Source organism: Dioscorea cayenensis, chromosome 20 (genome assembly GCF_009730915.1).
Source record: "Dioscorea cayenensis subsp. rotundata cultivar TDr96_F1 chromosome 20, TDr96_F1_v2_PseudoChromosome.rev07_lg8_w22 25.fasta, whole genome shotgun sequence".
Taxonomy (NCBI): domain Eukaryota; kingdom Viridiplantae; phylum Streptophyta; class Magnoliopsida; order Dioscoreales; family Dioscoreaceae; genus Dioscorea; species Dioscorea cayenensis.
The window spans coordinates 13,363,783-13,384,588 of record NC_052490.1 but is presented as its reverse complement, the minus strand read 5'-3'; the positions used below and the strand labels follow the sequence as shown (position 1 = coordinate 13,384,588).

The window sequence follows — 20,806 nt, the reverse complement described above, 5'->3', positions numbered from 1 at the left end:
TATTTTCGAATTAAAACCCTAATCCTATGTTGTCTTACACTGATGTCTCCTATTTTTTATTCAAAACCCTAATCCTATGTTTTCTTTTTCTAATGCCAACTATAGTTCAATCAAAACTGTAATCCTATGTTTTCTTTTTCGGAATGTCTCCCATCTTTCAATCAAAACCCAAATTCTATGTTTTCTTTACTTAATGTCTTCTATTTATCAGTTTTTTACCAAAACTCTAATCATATCTTTTCTTATAGTAATGTCTCATATTTTTTCTATCAAACCTCTAACCCTATGTTTTCTTTTCGATATGTCTCATATTTTATAATGAAAACACTAATCTTGTGTTTTCTTTTGGGAATGTACACTATTTTTCAATCAAACCGCTAATCCTATGTGTTCTTATACTAATATCTCCTATTTTTCAATCAAAATCCTAATCCTTTGTTTTCTTTTTGAATACTACTATATTTGAATCAAAACCTTAATCCTATGTTTACTTTTTAGAATACTACTATAAAGTAAACATTCGATTCGGGTTTTGATTGAAAGTTAGGAGACACTCCAAAAAGAAAGCATAGTATTGGAATTTTTATCCAAAAATATGAGCCATTCCGGAAAGAGTACATAAGATTGGGGTTTTGATAAAAATTAGCAGAATTCAAATAACAAAAGTTAGGATTAGTGTTTTGATTAAAAAAATGAGACATTCCGCAAAGAAAATAAAGGATTATGGTTTTGATTCAAGAATAAAAAATAGGCCACATTCCAAAAAGAAAGCCTAGGATTAGGGTTTTCATTCAAAAATAACTAACATTCTGAAAAGTAAAGAATGGATTTGGTTTTGTTTTTGAAAAATTGGAGACATTCCAAAAAGAAAAAATAGGTTAGGGTTTTGATGCAAAACTGATAAATACTAGACATTAGGAAAAGAAAACAACATATTCAGGTCTTGATTAAAAGATAAGAGAGATTCCAAATAGAAAACATAGGATTAGGGTTTTGATTCATATATAGTAGGCATTCCAAAAAAAAAACATAGGATTAGGGTTTTCAGTTAAATATAGTAGGCATTCAGAAAAGAAAACATAGGATTAGGGTTTTGATTCAAAACGCAAAAATAAGGCACATTACTATAACAAAACATAGGATTAGAATTTTAATAAACAAATAGTAGACATTCCAAAGAAAACACATAGGATTAGTGTTTTGATTGATAAATATGAGACATTTAAAAAAGAAATATACGATTAGGATTTTTATTGAAAAATAAGAAAGCATAGGATTAGGGTTTTGATTCAAAAAAATGAGACATTTCAAAAAGAAAACAGAGTATTAGGGTTTTGATTCAAAATAGAAAAATAGGACACATTCTTAAAAAAAAACATAGGATTACAGTTTTGATTAAAAAATAGCTGACATTCAGGAAAGTAAATTAAGTATTAGTTTTTTTATTGGAAAATATGAGACATTCCAAAAAACAAAAAACCATAGGATTATGATTTTTATTAAAAAATAGCTGGCATTCCCAAATAGAAACATTGGGTTAGGGTTTTCACTAAAAAAATGAAGCCATTCCGAAAAGAAAAAATATGTTTAGTGTTTTGATTGAAAAATATGAGACATTTCGAGAAGAAAACATAGTATTATCATTTTGATTAAAGACTAAAAAAATAGTAGACATTCGTAAAGAAAACATAGAATTAGGGTTTTGATTAAAAAATAGCAGCCACTCTGGAAAGACAACATAGGTTATCATTTTGATTGAAAAATATGAGACATTACAAAAAGAAAACAAACGATTATTGTTTTGATTAAAAAATAGTAGACATTCCCGAAAAAAACCATACGATTAGAGGTTCCATTAAAAAAATAAGACGCATTCCAAAAAAAAACTTAGGATTACTGTTTTGATTAATAAATAGGAGACATTCTGAAAAGAAAACATTGGATTAGATTTTGATTGAAAATATGTGACATTTTAAAAATTAAACATAGGATTAGGATTTTGATTCAAAACTGATAAATATGTGACATTAAAAAAATCATAGGATTAAGGTTTTGTTTGCAAAATATAAGACATTTCGAAAAACAAAACATACGATTAGGGTTCTGATTGAAAGATAGGAGACATTCCGAAAAGAAAACATAAGATTAGGTTTTTGATTCAAAAATAGGGGCATTCTGAAAATAAACCATATTATTAAGTTTTTGATTAAAAAATATGAGACATTAATAAAAGAAAACATAGGATTATTATCTTGATTCAAAGCAATGTTAGCATCATTCCAAGCAGAAAATATAAAATTATGGTTTTGATTACTAGACTGAATATATATATAGGATTAGAGGTTTGGATTTAAAATATGCAGACACCTTTGGGAAGACATCCCGATTATTGTTTTGAATATATTTGACATTCCCAAAAGAAAACACTTAGATTAGAATTTGATTATTGATAGCCAAATTATTCCGAGAAAACGCCAGATTAAGTTTTGTTGCTTCAAAATACGAGGACATTGAAAACAAACATGGGATTAGGGTTTGATATGCGATTCAAACAAGACGAGACATTACTTTCAGAGAACACTCAGTCAGTTTTGATTCTAAAGCATAAGTTAGTGTTTCAATCTTTTATTATTATTATTATTTTAGGTAAAATGTAAATAAACTATATATGTACGAAGATTTAACAGAGGGACTTGGGAAGTTACTCATCCTAATGTACTCTTCAAAGTTCTAGTATTTATAATCATCTAAAAGTATTGAACATTTCACATGGATTATGGGTTTGATCATAGCATGCATTTTAGAAGATTATAGCATAAGACGTCTGATTGCAATTTTGAGACATTACAAAATTTTATATTCCCTTTTGCAAACAAAACACAAATCCTATGTTTTTTTTATTAATGTCTCCTATTTTTGAAAAATAGGAGACATTACTATAAGAAAACATAGGATTAGGGTTTTATTCAGAAATATTAGACATTCCGAAAAGAAAAGGATGGGTTAGTCTATTGATGAAAAAATAAGAGACATTCCAAAAAGAAAACAAAGGATGACGGTTTTGATTTAAAACTGAAAAATAGGACACATTCCGGAAATAAAACAAAGGATTAGGGTTTTGATTCAAATATAATGGCCATTCCGAAAAGAAAAAAAAAGGAGACAATGCTATAATAAAACATAGGATTAGGGTTTTGATTCAAAAATAGTAGACACTCCAAAAAGAAACCGTACTACCAGTGTTTTAATTTGAAAACATGAGAGATTTCTAAAAGAAAACATAGGATTTAGGTTTTGATTGATACTACAAGAAATACAGGAAAAGGAAATGGAAATTTTGATATGGATATGTTCCGTTGCTATTGGTAAACATTGGCGACGAAATTAGCGTCGGATTATCGACGGAATAAAACTTTCTAAGTTCAACTTGTTTTTATTAAATTACTAATGGAATTGTATAATATAGCAACAGAATTTTGATAAATAGAAATGAAAACATAGCAACAGAATAAGTCCGTTGCTATTACGTTGCTAGAGCTTACTGACACGTCCGTATATGGAAGATGAATAGTGAGTGGGTATCGTATCCATAGAGAGTAGAGAATAAAGACACTTGAGTTGTTTATTAACTAATGTGGAAGATGAATAGTGATAAGTATGACAAAATATAAAATAACAAAAAATGAAAACAACAAGATAGAAGGCAAAAGAGTTACCAAAAAGAACTCTAAACCCTAGTGTCACTCTAGGGGAGTAGAAAACATAAACCTATTCCCCCAGTCACTACCATCATTCTCTCCTTCATTTTATGTTTTTAATTCGATCTTATTTCAATCATTGTTTAATTGAACATTAGAAGATAAATTAGTACTTTAAGTCCAGTCCCTGTGGTTTGACAACCCTACCCCCTTGCGGTGTATCATTTTACTACTTGTGTGTGATCCGTGCACTTACGGAGACCACATTAATAGGAGAGATTATTATAAGAAAACACAGGATTTGTGTTTTAATTAAAGAATAGTTGACATTCCAAAATGAAAACATAGGCTAGGGTTTTGCTTTAAAACTGATAAATAGGGGAAATTTACAAAACAAAAAATAGGATTAAGGCTTTGATTTTTGAAAAGAAAACATAGGATTAGGGTTTTGATTCAAATGTAGTAGGCCTTCCAAAAAAAATTGTGTTTTGGTTTAGATTAAAAAAATATGAGACATTCTGACAATAAACCCTATTTTTGAAAGATATGAATAGGGTTTTGATTGAAAACTGATAAATAGTAGATATTAAGAAAAAAAAACAAAGGATTCGGGTTTTGATTGAAAGATACGAGATTCCAAAAACAAAACATAAGATTAATGTTTTGATTTAAATATAGTAGGCATTCCGAAAAGAAAAATATGATTAGTATTTTGATTGAAAATTTTAGACATTACTATAGGAAAATATAGGATTAGAATTTTGATTCAAAAATAGTAGAGACTCCCAAAATAAAAACATACGATTAGTGTTTTGATAAAAAAGTAACTGACATTCTGGAAAGAAAAGAAAGAATTAGGGTTTCGATTCAAAAATAGAATAAATATGGAAAAGATAAGAGGCATTCTGAAAAGAAAACTTTGGATTACGGTTTCAGAATGTCCCATAATTCAAAAGGAAAACAATGGATTATGGTTTTGATTGAAAATATGAGATATTCCGTAAAGAAACCATAGGCAGAGATTCCCAAAACAAAAGATAGGATTAGGGTTTTGATTAAAAAAAATGAGTCATTTTGAAAATAAAACATAAGATTATGGTTTTCATTTAAAACTGATGCATAGAAGACATTAAGAAAAGAAAACATAAGATTCGGGCTTTGAAGATAGGAGTCATTCCGAGATGAAAAAAATTGGATAACGGTTTTGATTCAAATAGAGTGGTCATTCCAAAAAAAAATATAGGATTATGGTTTTGATTGAAAAAAAGAGACATTACTATAATAAAACATAGGATTAGAGTACTAATTTAAAAATAGTAGACATTGCCAAAAAAAGACATACTATTAGTGTTTTGATTCAAAAATAGGAGGGATTCTGAAAAGAAAACATAAGATTATTGTTTTTGTTTAAAAATATGAGGCATTACAAAAAGAAAATGTAACATTAGTGTTTTGATTCAAAAATATTAGATATTAAGAAAAGAAAACATAGAATTTGGGTTTTGATTAAAAAATAGTAGACATTAAGAAATGAAACCATGGTATTCGGGTTTTGATTGAAAGATAGGAGACATTACCATAACCAAAAAAATAGGATTAGAGGTTTGATTCAAAAATGGTAGACATTACGAAAAGGAAACATAGTTTAGTATTTGGATTCAACACTTATAAATAGGGGGTATTTCCAAAAAAAAGATAGGAATATTGTTTTGATTAAAAAAATAGGATCCATTTCGAAAAGAAAAAACAGGATTAGGGTTTTGATTAAAATATCGTAGGTATTTTGAAAAGAGAAACATAGGATTAGGATTTTGATTCAAAATTATAAGACATTATGAAAAGAAACCATAGGATTGTTGATTTGAATTAAAAATAGTAGGCATTCCCAAAAGAAAAAAAAAAGATTAGGGTTTTGATTAAAAAATAGCAGAAATTCCAAAAAGAAAATATAGGATTACTGTTTTGATTAAAAAATAGGACCCATTCCAAAAAAAAAACATAGGATTAGAGTTTTGACTGAAAAATATGAGACATTACAAAAACAAAACATATGATTAATGTTTTTATTAAAAAATAAGAGGCATTCCCTAAAAAAACATACGATTAGGATTTTGATTAAAAAATATGACACGTTCCAAAAAGAAAATATAGGATTAGGGTTATGATTCAAAACTAAAAAAATATACTAGTATTAGGGTTTTTGTTGAAAACCCGAATCCTATGTTTTCTTTTCTTTGTCTCCTATTTATCAGTAATGTTATGTTAAATAGGAGACATTCTAAAAACAAACAAAAGGATTAAGTTTTTGAAAAAATAGGGGATATTTCATATAGATAACGTAGGTTAGTGTTTTGATTCCAAACAAAAATTTAGGCCACATACAATTATTGTTTTTATTCAAAAGTAGTAGACATTCCCAAAAGAAAACATATTATTATGATTCTGATTGAAAATTGATAAATAGTTGACATATGATTCTGATTTTGATTGCAAGATAGGAGACATTCTAAAAAAAAACATAGGATTAGCATTTTGATTGAAAAATATGAGACATATCGAAAAGAAAATATAGGATTAGGGTTTTGATTGAAAAAAATAAGGCATATTATAAAAAACAATTATTAGGGTTTTGATTAATAACCAAAAAATAGGAGACATTACCAATAATAACCCTACTTCTAATAATATATTTTCTTTTCTGAATGGCTCCAATGTTTTAATATTAGGCATTCCGAAAAGAAAACATAGGCTTAAGTTTTTGATTAAAATCTAAAAAATAGGGCACATTCTGAGAGAAAACATAATATTAGGTTTTTGAATCGAAATCCTCATCCTATGTTTTCATTTTGGAAAACATAGGATTTGGTTTTTGAAAGAAAAGGTTCGGATTTTGATTGAAAGATTTTAAAAAGAAAACATAGAATTAGGGTTTTGATTGAAAAATATGAGAAATTCCAAAAAGAAAATAAAGGATTAATGTTTTCATTCAAAAATAGTAGGGTTTTGATAACAATCTTGATTTGGTAATGTCCTAATCCCATGTTTTTTTTTAGAATGCCTGCTATTTTTAAATCAACACCCTAATATGATGTTTCTTTTGTAAATGCTTGCTATTTTTTAATTGAAACAATAATTGTATGTTTTCTTTTTCTAATATCTCATATTTTTTAATCAAAACCCTAATCCTGTGTTTCCTTTTTGAATGATTTTATCTTTTAATGAAAACATGAATTCTATGTTTTCTTTTCTTATTGTCTCCAAATTATCAGTTTTGAATCAAAACCCTAACATGTTTTTTTTTTTTTAGAATGTCACTTATTTTTCAATCAAAACCCTAATCCTTTCTTTTTTTTTTCTTTTTGGAATGTCTGTAATTTTGAATTAAATCCCTAATCCTAAGTTTTCTTATAATAATGTCTTATATTTTTGCATCAAACCCTAATCGTATGTTTTCCTTTCGGAATGTCTTTTATTTCGAATCAAAGCTCTAGTGCTTTCTTTTGTTTTCGGAATGTCTACTATTTTTGAATCAAAAGCCTAATCCTTTGTTTTCATATTGTAATATCTCCTATTTTTCAATCAAAACCTTAATCATATGTTTTCTTTTTAAAATGTCTCATATTTTTCAATCAAAATAATAACCCTATGTTTTCTTTTCTTAATTTCTAATTTTTTTTTAATCAAAACACTAAACCTATGCTTGCTTTTAGTAATCTCTCAAATTTTTCATTCAAAACCCTAGTCCTATGTTTTCTTTTCAAAATGTATAATATTTTTCAATCAAAACACTAATCTTATATTTTCTTTTCTAAATGACTACTATTTTTGAATCAAAACCCTAATCCAATGTTTTCATATAGTAATGTCTACTAATTGCACTCTCCACAAGTGTACGAATCGTAACAAGTAATAAAGTGGTACCCTGTGAGGGAATGGGTTATCAAACCACGTGGACTCAACTTCTAGTACTTGCTAATCTTCCAATCTCTAGTAAAAAAAAAAAGATGTTGGTAGAAAGATTAACAAAACAAAGAAAGGAAAATGGGATGGAAGTAACAGGTAGACTAGGGTTGAGTTTTTAACAACAAGAGAACAATTCCCAAGGATAATTCCTAAGTGCTTTAGTGTATTGTCTTGCTTCTAATGTCTATTAGGTACATTATAAGGTTCTTATGGGTGCTTAAAAGAAGTGTTGCATCTATAGCTCTCAAGTATGCCAAGTTTTGCTATTGTAACAACGAGTCCCATGCAGACCAAGTTTTGGAACTACACAAACTAATCGCAACTATGGTAATATGCAGACGAAAAATTATACAAAGTAATTACGCAAATCAAGCATGCCAAGCTATAAGACACATGAATTAACACAAGAACGCAATAAAACTCCATAAAAAATAAAAACAACTAATTCAAAGTACACTAAAAGCCATAGTTCTATATCCCGGGACACAATGGAATGGTTAGCCCTCATGAATTCATACAATTGAGAGGAAAAAATAAATGAACTAAGGTGATAAATCATACCTCCCCCTTTTACAAAATCTTTTCAGTTGTGCTTCAAAGCTTCATGGATGAGTTAACTCCACCTCCCCAGTGCCTCTAACTCAACTTTGATCAAACCAGATGGTGTGGTGAAGACTGATCATCATTCATGATGATCACCTAAAGTTGAAGAAAAAAACCCTCGACTAACCTCCCTTTCCAAAACTTAGATCTGGGAAATAGAAAAGAACTTTTCTGGCTCAACACGACCTATGCCCTGTAGAAGTTTTGTTAGCTATTCTATAAGCCCAAAGAGCGTCATCTAACAAGTTAGATCAATCGCATGCATTATAATGCACGATCTTTTTTAGAATCCTTTTTAATTCTCGATTTGTGGCTTCAACCTAACCACTACTTTGGGGTTAGTAAGATATGGCAATGCGATTGTTAACGCCATATTTCTTCATGACCTTTTCGAACAAAGCATTGTAAAAGTATGTTCCTCGATCACTGATAATTTCTCTTGGGGTGCCAAACTGTGAAAATAGTTTTTTCAAGAATTTAACTACCACTCTTGCATCAATCGTAGGGAGTACTTGTGCTTCGCCCCATTTGGAATCATAGTCCACTGCCACCATTACATACTTATTCCGATTCGAATTTGGAAATGGTCCCATGAAATCAATGCCACAAACATCAAACACTTCACACTACTAAATGGGAGTCTGATTCATTTCATCTAGCTTGCACAAATTTCCACTCCTCTACTATTAGTCACAGGAGGTAATAAATTTTCTTCACATCCATGAATATCGTTGGCAAAAACAAACAGGCTTCTTGAGCTTTCTCAGCTGTATGATTTGCACTGATGTGCCCCCTATCACTCCTGAGTGATAATGACTCAAAATTTCCCATCTTTTTGTATGCAAGACACAACGCTGCACTATTAGGTCAGGACAAACTTTGTAGAAAAAGTCGTCTTCCCAAAATACTGCTCTACATCGGACAAAAATTTCTTCCATTGTTGATAGTAAAAATGGGAACGAATGATCTATCCCACAATGTAGTTTGCAAAGTCAGTGAACCAAGGACAATCATCAGTTTGAGTGGATTTTCCTTTAACTATGTAGAGGCATTCCTCAGGGAAGCCATCCTCAATTTCTCTAGGCTCAATTTCCTCTCCCTTAGTATATTTAAGGTGCGATAGGTGGTCTGCCACCACATTCTATGAGCCCTTCTTATCTCGAATTTCCATGTCAAATTCTTGTAGAAGAAGAATCCACCTAATCAACCAGGGTTTAGAATCATTTTTTTAAAGGAGGTGTCTGAGTACTTCATGGTCACTGTACACTATGACTTTAAATAGTACCAAATAAGATCGTAATTTATCAAAAGCATAGACTATGGTTAATAGCTATTTTTCTATAGTGGTATAAATTTCTTAAGCTTGATTAAACATCTTGCTTGCATAGATAATCCAGTTGAATTGCTTGTTGTATTTTGCCCCAACACCACGCCCACTGCCCAATCACTTGAGTTACACATAAGTTTAAAAGGATGATTCCAGTTGGGGGCTTTCACGATGCGAGCTTGGGTTATCCTTTCTTTCGCTAATTAAAAAGCCTTAATATATTCATGATCAACGTGAAAAGGTGTGTATTTCTCTAATAATTTAGTCATGTGATTGGAAATTTTTGAAAAATCCTTGATAAACTGGCAGAAGAAACCAACGTTGGCAAGGAAAGTTCAAATATCCTCAGTAGAGATTGGAGTGGAAAGTTTTTCAATTGTTTTGAGCTTTGCCTTGTCCACCTCGATCCCTTCAAAAGAAATTTTATGTCCCAAGATTGTCCCTTCTCTTACCATGAAATGACACTTCTCCTAGTTGAGTACCAAGTTACTTTCTTCACATCTTGAAAAGACTCGTTCTAGATTATGCAAACATCCCTCGAAACAATCCCGAAAACTGAGAAATTATCCATAAAGACCTCCATAATGTCCTCAATGAACTAATCAAAGATCGACATCATGCACCTCTGTAAAGTTTTCGGTGCATTACACAATCTAAAAGGCATTCTTCTGTAAGCAAATATGCCATAAGGATAAGTGAAAGTGGTCTTTTCCTGATCTTCAAGTGATAACCAGAATTTGCATGTATCCAGACATCCCATCAAGGAAAGAGTAATACATGTGTCAAGAAAGTCACTCCAACATTTGATCAATAAATGGCAAAGGGAAATTATCCTTGCATGTAGCATCATTTAGTTTTCGATAATCTATACACACTATCCATCTAGTTACCATTCATGTTAGAATCAATTCACTTTGTTCATTTGAAACCACTGTCACCGCTACTTTTTTTTTGAACCACTTTAACTGGACTAACCGAAGAACTGTCTGAAATTGCATAAATTATCCCAACATCCAAAATCTTTTTCATGTCCTTTTTTACTACATCCAACATGTTTGGATTCAATCTCCTTTGCGGTTGAAATTTTGAATTGATGTTATCTTTCATCATAATTTTATGTGTGCAAAAGTATAAATTAATTTCTTTAATATAAAAAAAAGCTCGAAGCAATCACCCTCTTATAGCTGCGTAACATTGCCACTAATAGTTCCTTTTGACTTTCTTCTAGCATTGAAGATATGATGACTTGGAGTGTGGAGTTCTCCTCTAGGAATACATACACTAAATGTGCGGGTAATTCCTTAAGCTTGGTATCTGGACATTCGCTAATATAGTGTCTGATGTTGCCCTAACATCTCTAACTCGAGGATTAATGCCCACTTGCTCTGTAGAACCTTTTGGTTCTATACTGTGGTTAAGTTCTTTATCCACGAACTTGATACTATCATCCTCTCAATAAGTCAAGATGTTGTTCATGCCTTTAGAGATTGTCATCACCTGTTTTGCATTTAATTCTTGTCCTTGATTTTCTCTAGGAAACATCAATTTTGTGCTAATGAACTGATTCCATTGTGTCTTCTGCTCATAAGAATCAGATATCGCATCTTTCAAACTATGTTGATCTTCATGTACATTAATGTTCCAATCCTGGTGGTTTGCAGAGTAAGAATGACTTTTTAAAGTAGCCAGTAACTCTTCCATATTGGCTGTAAACAAAATTTAATGGGAGAATTAAAAACAAATGGTAAAATATAAAAGACAAGTATTCACAAGATATAAATAAATTAAACGAAGACTATATTACTAGAATCCTAATTTTTTCTAAAAGTTTCTAGTCCCCAGCAACAATGCCAAAATCTTGATTGCACTCTCCTCAAGTGTACGGATCGTAACAAGTGATAAAGTGGAACCCTGTGAGGGATAGCGTTGTCGAACCACAGGGGCTCGACTTCTAGCACTAGCTGATCTTATAATCTCTAGTCAAACAAAAGTTGGCTAGTAGAAAGATTAACTAAACCATGAAAATCAAAGGGGATGGAACTAATAGGTAGACTACGGTTTAGTTTTTAACAATAAGAGAACAATGCCCTATGACAATCCCTATGTGCTTTAGTGTACTGACATGCATCTAATGTCTATCAAGTACATTCTAAGGTTCTTGTGGGTGCTGAAAAGCAATGTCGCATCTAGAGTTCTCAAGTATGCCAAGTTTTGCTATTTCAACTACAAGTCTCATACATGCTGAGTTTTCCAACTACACAAAGTAATCACAACTAGCTAATCAACATACGCCAAGTTTTACAAAGTAACTACTCGAATCAAGCAACTACACAATAAAACTCCATTCAAATTAGAAACAAGTAATTTAAAGTATACTATGCAACATAGTTTAGCATCTTAGGGCACCATGGAATGGTTAGCTCCTTATGAATTCATAAAACTTATAGGAAGAAATAAATGCACTAAGGTGAGAAATCATGACTCCCCCCTTTTATAAGATCTCCTTAGTTGTGGTTCAAAAGCTTCATGGATAAGCTAACTACACTTCTATAGTGCCTCTGGCTTAACCTTGATCTCCCTAGATGGTGTGCTAAAGACTGATCATCGTTCTTAATGATCACCCAAGTTTGAGAAAAAAAACCCTTGACTAGCCTCCCCTTTCAAAACCTAGATCTAGGCAATAAAAAGAACTTTTTTGGCTCAACATCGCCCACGATCAAGGGTGCTTACACCATGCTTCCCTTTGGACTTTGAGGAGAATCGGCTAATTGTCATCCAAAGAAAATCAAGAGGAAAGCATGGTCATGCTCTGCCCGTGATCTGCTTGAGCACTTTAATGAAAGGTACACAAGCACGGTGCTTCCCATAAATGGCAAAGGAGCTTCAATTCAATGATAATCACGCGGAGATGGCGTGCCCATGCTTTGCTCATGCTTGGCTTGGACACTTTTAAAATTGTGTTCTTTGGATGATTTTTCCTCTAAGTTTGCTCTAACTTGTTTTGAACCCTAAAATTCTACACAATGAACACAATATGCCCAGAATGGCATCATATATATACAAAAAGTGTTAAAAGATGAGCAAAAGTATAAATTGGAGGTATATACAACATGATATCAAATGCCCTCGTCATCTCCTATTTTTCAATCAAAACCCTAATCCTAATCTTATGTTTTCTTTTGGAAATGTCTAATATTTTTGAAGACAAGGAGACATTTAAAAAAGAAAATATTACTAATCCTATCTTTCAATCAAAACTTGAATCCTACATTTTCTTTTTCAAATGTCTCATATTTTCCAATCAAAACCCTAATTTAATTTTTTATTTTTTGAATGTCTGCTATTTTTTAATAAAAAGCATAATCCTATGTTTTCTTGTCCAAATGCCTCTTATTTTTGTAATCAAAATACTAATCTTGTGTTTTCTTTTGTAAATCTCTGCTATTTTTTAATCAAAACAATTCCTTTGTCTTCTTTTGGAAATGCCACCTATTTTTTAGTCTTCAATCAAAACCCTAATCTTATGTTTTCTTATAGTAATGTGTCATAATTTTCAATCAAAACCGTAATCCTATGTTTTCTTTTCCAAATGTCTCATATTTTTCAATCCAAACTCCGATCCTATGTTTTCTTTTGGAAATTTCCCCTACTTTTTGGTTTTCAATCAATACCCAAAATCCTATGTTTGATTATGGTAATGTCTCATTTGTGTCAATCAAAACCCTAATCTATGTTTTTTTTTCGGAATGTCTACTATTTTTCATTCAAAATACCAATATTATGTTTTTGTTCCAGAATGTCTCATTTTTTATAATCAAAAACCCTAATCCTATCTTTTGGTTTGGGAATTTCTTCCTATGTTTTCTTTATGTAATGCCTAATATTTTTTAATAAAATTCCAAATCCTATGTTTTCTTTTTGGAATGTTTCTTATCTTTCAATCAAAACCTTAATCCTATATTTTCTTTTTGAAATGTCATATTTTTCAATCAAAACCCTAATCCTGTGTTTTTTTTGTAAGGTCTAGTATTTTTGAATCAAAACCCTAACCTTTGTTTTCTTGTAGTAATGTCTCTTATTTTTCAATCAAAACACTAATCCTTGTTTTCTTTTAGAGATGGCTCCTAACGAATTGGTAAGTGCTTGTGTAATAGTAATACAAAGTATTTTTTTTTTACAGTGAGCATTACTTTTCTCATATTTTATCGTTCATACATGTGAATTTGTGTTACTTTTGTGCATATAGGGTTGTGGAGACAATAATGAAAGAAAGCAGCCAAAGTAGATCGTCCAGGCACTTTGTTGATGACATCTTCAAATGAACAAATGTGAAGACACAAATTGTGCTAAAGGACATGTGAGTGTGCAAACCTCAGTTGTGCTCGAGTGAAAATGCAAACTGGAGAGGCACAAAGGCAGTCACACTCATGTGTTCGAACTTGTGGAAAGCTAGCGAGTTTGTCGTCAAATATGATTTTGTTGAAGAAGCAACGCGATCTACCTCATAGATTTGTTCCCGTTTATGTTGTTTCATTGAAGAGTGTAGATTCGGGAGTAATTTGGCAGAGTACTATAGCAAAGTAATGTGTCAAATTACTATAGCAGTTATTGTTCACAGCTCGCAAAAAATCTATTTCCTGCAGATTCACACAGGCGTAAGGAAATTCCACAAGCCCGTGTGGATGCCCGATTCCAGCATATTAAAAGCTATGTTTTCAGTTGATTTAGGAATCCTTCTTTCCATCTTTTTCTCATCTTTGGAGGCACTCGCGGCTAGAGTTTAGTGAGGCTTTGGCAAGGTTTTTAGAGTGGTTCTATGGCCTTTAAGAACACGTTCTTTCGGAAGATAGTTATTGGGAGAGCTTTCATCAGCATTGATTCAGCGAGGTGTGCGCTAGGCTTGACGAGGAAACCTTTAAAGAAGCCGAGGCTACTCCATAAGACCATCGACATGAATACTAAGGGAGTTTTACTTATGGATTGCATGCTTTTACTTTCTATTTCATTATTGATTGTATCTTGTTCCATGGAGAGCTAAACCCTTAGTGGGCACTTGAATTTGTAAACCCTAGGATTTGACCTTTCTATTATGTTTTTTTAATTGATATCTTTAATTGAGTTCTAATCTTCAATGCTTGTTGAATGGTTTTTCATTAGAGTAACACTAGGGTTGAGAGCCTACATTGGTATTCCTTGTGACTGAGGGACACACCATGAGAGTTAGACAAAGCAACATTGGAGAGGGTCGAGAGGGTGAGTCGAGAGGTAACGGAACGTCCCGTTTCCTCTTCCGATGTGATTTATCCTACCTCCATGTTCCAAGAGTTCTTTGGGTCAAAATAGACTGAAGTGCTAAGAAAAAAAACTCTGTTGGGGCTTAGTTGCTTAAGCAATAGACTGAAGCGTTGAAGTAATCCTTCGTACTGTGGCTTAATTGTGATGAGGGGTCTTTCGCCCGAACCAAAGTGTTAGATCTATATTAGGGAATAGGGTTTATCACTTGGAGTCCCTAGAGCTTTAAGCAATCTTACACAGTGTGAGACATCAAGACTGAGCGATTTCTCCGTCGAGGCATAGTGTAGGGTTAGTCACGGTTGACCTTAGGTTTGGGACCGTGTGTTTTAGGATTTCTACAACTCATTAAGTATCTAGTTTTAGGAGACATAATAGTTAGTTTTGCACTTGAAGCTATAGTCCTAGGGGAGCAATGTTCGGGTGTCCCACTTTCTATTCATTGCCTCTCCTATCTTTTATTACGCTTCCTTCTTCTTTTCTTATTTCTATTTTCATTGATATTATTTGCATCACTATTGATCCATCTTCACTTTAGTTAAATAGCAATCCTTGTGTTTCTGATCACTATTCCTGTGGATATGACTACCCACTCACCAGGGTATTATTACTTCGATAAATCCAAGCACTCGCGGTACACACGCAAAAGGACGTTGTCACTAATCCTTTATTTTTTTAGAATGTCAGCTATTTTTGAATCAAAACTCTAATCCTATATTTTCTTTTAGAAATGTTCCATGTTTTTTTGGTTTAAAATCAAAACCCTAATCCTATTTTTTCTTTCAGAATGTCTCCTATTTTTTAATTAAAGCCTAATCATATGTTTTCTTTTCGCAATGTCTATTATTTTTCAATCAAAACACTAATTCTATGTTTTTCTATTTGGAATGTCTCCAATTTATCAGGTTCCAATCAAAACCCTAATATTATGTTTTATTTTCGGAATGTCTTCTATTTTTTAATCCAAGCCCTAATTATATATTTTCTTTTTAGAACGCCTCATGTTTTTTAATCGAACCCTAATAATATGTTTTCTTTTAAGAATGTCTCTTATTTTTTTTAGTTTTGAATGAAAACCCTAACCTTTTGCTGTCTTTTCGGAATGTTCTCCTATTTTTTAATCTAAACTCTAATCCTATGTCTTCTTTTCGATATGTTTCTTACTTTTCAGTTAAAACCCTAATCTTATGTCATCTTTTCAGAATGTCACCTCAATTTAGGTTTTGAATCAAAACCTTAATCATATGTTTTCTTCTAGTTATGCCTTCTATTTTATTTTTCTTAATTAAAATACTAATCCTATATTTTCTTTCCAGAATGTTTAATTTTTTTTTTGTTTTTAATAAAAACTATAATCCTATAATTTCTTTTCAGAATGCCTGTTTTTTTTTTTAATCAAACACGTAATGAATCAAAACCCTAAACTTATGTTTTCTTCTAGTTATGGCTTCTATTTTATTTTTTCTTAATCAAAACACTAATCCTATGTTTTCTTTCAAGAATGTGTAATTTTTTTTGGTTTTTAATAAGAACTATAATCCTATAATTTCTTTTCAGATTGTCTATTTTTTTTTTTAATCAAACCTGTAATTTTATGTTTTCTTTTTTTAATGTCTTCTATTTATAGGTTTTGAATCAAAACTATAGTCCTATGTCTTACTTTCGAAATGTCTGCTATTTCTGGAATGTCTCATTGTTGTGAATCAAAACCCTAATATTATGTTTTGATTTCAATATAAGATTTAGTATTATTTGCTAATTTTTAATGAAATCCTTATCCTATGTTTTCTTTTCATAATGTCTCCATATTTTCAATCAAAACCCGAATCCTATTTTTTGTTCTCTTAATGTGTACTATTTTTGAATCAAAATCCTAATGTTAAGTTTTTTACGTAATGCCTCATATCTTTGAATCAAAATCCTAATCCTAGGTTTCTTTATAGTAATGTCTTCAATTTTTTAATCAAAACAATAATACTATGTCTTCTATGTGGAATGTGAAATGTCTCCTATTTATCAATCAAGAACTAAATCCAATGTTTTTTTCTTAATGGCTTCTATTTTTGAATCAAAATCTTGATCCTATGTTTTCTATTGGGAATGTCTATTATTTCTGAATCAAAACCCTAATCCTATAATTTCATTTCAAAATGTTTCATACTTTTTGGTTTTAAATCAAAACTCTAATCCCATTTTTCTTCTCGGAATATCTACTATGTTGCAAACAAACTTTAATCTTATGTTTTCTTTTCTTATTTTCTCATATTAATCAGTTTTGAATCAAAACCCTAATCTTATGCTTTTTTGGCAATGTATGTTTCGTTTTTGACTATCCCTCATCCTATGTTTTCTTTTCAGAATGTCTGCTATTTTTGAATCAAAACAATAATCGTATGGTTTTTTTCTCGTAATGTCTCATATTTTTCAATCAAAACTCCAATCCTATCTTTTCTTTTCATAATGTCTACTATTTTTTAATTAGAATCCTAATCCTATGATTTCTTATAGTAATGTCTCCTATTTTCATTCAAACCACTAATTCTATGTTTTCTTATAGTGATGTGTCCTATTTCTCCAATCAAAGAACTAATCCTATGTTTTCTTTTCAGAATACCTACTACATTTGAATCAATAACCTAATTCTATTTTTTTCTATTAATAATGCCTCCTATTTTTACATAAAAATCCTAATCCTATATTTTCTTTCCATAATGCCTACTTTTTTTAAATTAAAAAGCTAATCTTATGTTTTCTTTTTGGAATGTATCCTATTTTTGATTATGTAATATTTTTGAATCAAAACCCTAATCCTATGTTTTCTTTTCATAATGCCTAATATATTTCTATCAAAACACTATTACTATATTTTATTTTCATAATGTCTCCTATCTTTCAATCAAAACCGTAATTCTATGTGTTTTTTTCGTAATACCTCCTATTTTTTTAATAAAAATCCTAATCCTTATCCTATGTTTACTCTTCGCAACATCTCTTATTCTTTAATCAAAACACTAATCCTCTATTTTCTTGTAGTAATGTGTCCTATTTTTCAGTTTGAAATAAAAATCTCAATCCTTTGTTTTCTTTTCAGAATGTCTATTTATTTTTAATCAAAACAATAATCCTATCTTTTGTTTTGTGAATGTCTGCTAATTTTTAATCAAAACCCTAATCCGATATTTTCTTTTCGGAATGTCTTATAATTTCCTATCAAAACGCTAACCTATGTTTTTTTTCCGGAATGCCTCAAATTTGTTTTTTATCAAAACCCTAATCCTATGTTTTCTCTTCGAAATGTCTGATATCTTTCAATCAAATCCCTAATCTATTGTTTTATTTTCGGAATGTGTCATATTTTTCAGTTTTAAATCAAAACTCTAATTCTTTTTTTTTCTTTTTGGAATACCTTCTATTTTTTAATCAAACACCAAATAATATGTTTTATTTCAAGAATGCCTACTATTTTTTAATGGAAACAAAAATCCTATGTTTTCTTAAAGTAATTTCTCCTTTTTTTAATCAAAACACTAATCCTATGTGTTTTTTTGAATGCCTACTATTTTTTAATCAAAACCATAATCCTATGTTTTCATTTCTGAATGTCTACTATTTTTAATCAAAACCATAATCCTATGTTTTCATGTAGTAATGTCTCCAATTTTTCAATCAAAACCTTGATCTTATGTTTTCATTTCCGAATGTCAGATATTTTTGAATCAAAAATATAATCTTATGTTATCTTTTTGAAATGTATCATATTTCATAATCAAAACCCTTACCCTAAGTTTTTTTTTGGAATGCATCCTATTTTTTATTCAAAACCCTTATCCTATGTTTTCTTTTCCTAATGACTTCTATTTTTGAATAAAACCCCTAACACTATGCTTTCATTTTGGAATGTCTACTATTTTTGTATGAAAACAATAATCCTACGTTTTGTTTTCATAATGTCTCATTTTTTTTTTAATCAAAACCCTAATCCTAATGTATTTGTTTTGGAATGCCTCCTATTTTTTTAATCAAAACCCTAATATTTTACTTTTTTTTGGTATGTAAGCGATAATCCTATGTTTTCTTATATTAATGTCTCATATTTTTCATTCAAAACAATAATCATATGTTTTCTTATGTTATGGTTTTTTTTTGGAATGCCTACTATATTTGAATCAAAACCCTAAGCCTATGTTTTCTTTCATCTTGAATGTCGTATTTTTCAATCAAAACACTATTCCAATGTTTCCTTTATGGATTGTCTCCTATTTTTCAATCAAAATACAAATTCTTTGTTTTCTCTTATTAATGTTTCCTATTTATCAGTTTTTTATGAAAACCCTAACTTATGTTTTCTTATCGGAATGTCTCCTATTTTTTAATTAAAAATATAATCCTTTCTTTTATTTTTGGAATGTTTGCTATTTTTTGATCAAAACCCTAATCCTATTTCTTCTTTTTGGAATCTGTCCTATTTTTTAGTTTTGAATCAAAAGCCTAATCATTTGTTTTCTTTCTGGAATATCTCATTTTTTTCAATGAAAACCAAAATCCTATCCTTTCTTTTTGTTATGTCTACTATTTCTCAATCAAAACTTTAATCCTAAGTTTTCTTTTTGTAATGCCTCCTAATTTTGAAGAAAAATTCTAATCGTATGTTTTCTTTTTGGAATGCCTACTATTTTTTAATTAAGAACCTAATCCTATGTTTTCTTATAGCAATGCCCCCTATTTTTCATTCAAAACCCTAATCCTATTTTTTCTTACAGAAAAGTCTCTTATTTTTCAACAAAACCCTAATCCTATGTTTTCTTTTCAGAATGTCTAATCTATTTTAATCTAAACCCTAATCCAATGATTTATTTTGAGATTGTCACTACTTTTGAATAAAAACTATAATACTATTATTTCTTTTGTAAACATCCTCTATTTTTCAGTCTTTAATTAAAAACTCTAATCCTATGTTTCTCGCCACAATTCTCATAATACTTTCAGTCAGGAAACCTTGAACCTATGAGTTAGTGGTTTAATTCAAAAGCGATAAATAAAAATTATTAAAAACATAGGATCACCAATTCATTTTGAAAAGAATGACTAAAAAATACCGCGTTTGATTTGATTGAAAAGAAACCAGCATTTAATATAAAAACAAACAAGGATTAAGTTTTGATCAAAACTAAAGGTAAAGACATATTTGAGAAAGAAACTTGTAAATTAATGTTGATTCAAAAATAGGAGACAATGCCCAACAAACTTTATAGAGTTAAGGTTTTGATTTGAAAAAGTATATTCATTATGAAAGCATGAGATGGGCATTGAATCAAAACTAAAAATAGGGTTTTTGATTCCAAATATTGTAAAATATTCCCAAAAAAAAAACAAAAAATGGGATTAGGGTTTTCATTGAAAAGATATGAGACATTCCAAAAAACATGGATTAGGGTTTTGATTCAAATATAGTTGGCATTCAAAGAAAAAATCTGGGATTAGGGTTTTGGTTGAAAATAGGAGATATTATTATAAAAAACATAGGAATAGGGTTTTTGATTTGAGCCACCAATATATGTTTTATAATATTATATATATCAAAAGAAATAGGTTTTCCAATCAAAGGCTTCCCTAATATTTCCAGAGAAAACATAGGGTTATGGTTTTGATTCAAAAATAAAACATTTTGAGCCAGGCTCTGCATTCAGCAAGGCCAGGACACAGGAGAAAACACGGGTTGGGATTTTGATTTAAGCAATGGGACCGTTTCCAAGAAAATAAAAAGTTAGGAACGATCCAATAGAGGAGAACCAAAGAAAGCAGTTGGGTTTGATTTAATTATTGACAAATGGGAGATAATAGAAGAAGCCTACAATTATCTTTGATTTGGTAGATGACATACTAAAACATAGGATTAAATTTAATTCAAATAAATGAAAATATT

General features: G+C 30.4%; 1 pseudogene; it reads right to left on the bottom strand.

Moving 5' to 3' along the window:
* LOC120251315 overlaps positions 1–20,806 on the bottom strand; it is a 43,018-nt pseudogene that overhangs the window by 7,422 nt on the left and 14,790 nt on the right.